This window comes from Dama dama, chromosome 5 (genome assembly GCF_033118175.1).
Source record: "Dama dama isolate Ldn47 chromosome 5, ASM3311817v1, whole genome shotgun sequence".
Taxonomy (NCBI): Eukaryota; Metazoa; Chordata; class Mammalia; order Artiodactyla; family Cervidae; genus Dama; species Dama dama.
The window spans coordinates 117,336,608-117,339,320 of record NC_083685.1 but is presented as its reverse complement, the minus strand read 5'-3'; positions in this window follow the sequence as shown (position 1 = coordinate 117,339,320).

Below are 2,713 nucleotides of genomic sequence, written 5' to 3'. Positions count from 1 at the left end.
CCCCCAGTTTCAAACCAGCTTTGGCTCGGACAACAACCACCTTCCGTTTGAGACACTACCCCGCCCTCTAGGAACGGAAGCCACGCGACCCCCGCAGCGCCGCTGGCCGTTGGCTGTCTGACACGTCCTTTCGAACGGTTCCTTCCCCTCATTGGCTATTGTGCCCTTAGCTTTTGAAACCTCCTTGCTATTGGTCTAAGTGTTTGTCATTTCAGCTACTTGCCCCGCCCAACTCCGGAGGCGGGGCAGGCGCTTACACAATCCCAAAGATCATTGGCTGACAAAGATATCAGTCAGAGAAATAACGGCGCAGTGCGGGTGAATGGGGGCGTGGGTGGCGAAGCGGCTGGCGTGCCAGGCAGCAGGCCTCCAAGTTCTAGGCCAAGTGTCTGAGAGTGAGACCTTTTGTGTGACCTGCTTTCATTTCCCCACTGCAGCTGCTATTCCCAGCGGCTACTTCACGCTGTCGAGTAAAAATGAAAATTCTCCCTTTACCGGAGGACCTGCTGTATTTCAGGGCTCTGAGCTCGGTGGCCTGGCTGCCTGGCCTGTGCCGGAACGGGAACCTCTTTAATTTCCCGCTCGTGCCGACGTCCCAGTTAAGCCGTAATGTTGTTCCCCAGCGCCCCACGGGCAGGCCGCGAACAGAGCGTTTTCACATGGACACACCGATGTGTACTCGGGCCCAGGCCCAGCTACAGTCCGGCTTTCTTGTGCTCTCCTTGTAAAAATGTTCACAGTTCTAGGGTCGGTCCTCAGCAGGCGGTAGCCACACCAGCGTGGCTCTCAGTGTTTATTCCTCCCCATTTCATCCTTCCCGCTAGCGTACTAAAGCAATTGCTAATCCAGCCCTAAATGCTGTATCTGTGTCTTCAGTTTGAAATGGAGAAAGGTCCGATTCTAGGTAACATCTGTCTATAATTTAAATGGTTTCCAATGGTGTGCTTTCAACACAACTAAAGGAGAATTGTAATGAACTGTTAGGTGATAACGTTAAGTATGGGCCTTCCCAAGTGGTGCTAGTGGTACAAAGAACCCGCCTGTTAATGCAGGAGACGCAGGTTCGATCCCTGGGTGGGGAAGATCTCCTGGAGGAGGAAATGGCAACCCAGTCCAGTATTCTTGCTAGAAAACCCCATCGACAGCAGAGCCTAGAGGGCTACAGTCCTTGGGGTTGCAAAGAGTCAGACACGACCGAAGCGACTTAACACATCATTAAGTATAGTTTTTAATGATGTGATTGTTAACACAACTCAGAATTCAAAGAAGTGAGTGCCACTGTTAAATATATAACAACCCCCTTAAAGTCCCATCTGCTTCCTTATGTGAACAGGTTTCCCTGGGCTTATGTTTTACTGTAACAAAAAAATATTTATCCACTCACATGAACTGAGAGAAAAATTCCCTCTTTTAAGAGGTGTATGTCAATAAAATTTTAGTTTCTATAAAAATTTAAATAGAAGTATTTATGTTGTTTTGAAAAACCCAGTACTAATAAGTGTAACCCTTAAAGCCTTAGTAAGGTTAGAAACAATTACTTTTAAAAATTATATGTGTGTGTGTGTGTGTCACAAACACATATGATAAGGTTATCAATAATATACTTTCAAGCATGGTAATAGATTACATGTTGGGTAAACTTTGAATGAAATAGAGTGAAATTATGAGCAGAGAAAGGGCTTCCCTGGTGGCTTAGACTGTCTTCCTGCAATGTGGGAGACCTGGGTTTGATCCCCGGGTTGGGAAGATCCTCTGGAGGAGGGCATGGCAACCCACTCCAATATTCTTGCCTGGAGAATCCCCACAGACAGAGGACCCTGGAGGGCTACAATCCATGGGGTCGCAAAGAGCCAGACATGACTAAGCGACAAAGCACAGCACACACATGAGCAGAGAAAAAGGGACAGTGTTAAAGAAGAGCTTGTTTTCCTGTTTTTAAAATGAATGACACTGACTTCTTCTGTGGGGGGCAGAGCAGAGCATGTGGGAATCTTAATTCCCCAACCAGGGATCGAACCCTCACCCCCTCATTCGAAGTGCAGAGCCTTAACTACTGGACTGCCAGGGAAGTCCCAATATTGGCTTCTGGAATCACTGCTATTTGGATCTAAATGGATCAATATAAATGCAACAGTTTATAAAGTGTCAATATTTACAACACACTGGCAATTATGTCGTTTGCAACTGTTTAAAGTTATCGTGGAATACTTCAGATGTCAACTAAAAATGTATAAAGGAGAAATACATTTTTAAAATTCTTTTAGGGAAAAAGGACAGGACCTGTGACTTTTTGAACAACAGCCCATTTCAGTGGAGTAGTTGACTGCACATGTTCTCAAACCAGACCATCTGGGTTGAAATTATGTCCTTCTTTTGATATATTTTTGGGAAATATTTTTTTCTTAAAATCAAAGTATAATCTACACATAGAAGTGCACATATTCTTACAACCTGAAACACACTCATACAATCAGCACTTGGATCAGGAAACAGAAGAGCACCAGCACCCCAGAAGTTCCCCTCTTGCTTGGGTAAATTTCTTAGCGATTCTCTACTTCTGATCCTTCTCTCTCAAATGAGGATAATAATACTGACCCCCTAGGCTTGTTGCAAAGAGTCAACAATATCTGCAGGGAAGTCAGCACGATATCCCCTAACACAGAAGAGTGCTTTGGAAGTGTTAGCTCTTGTCATGATTCCCTGTGGCCACCAT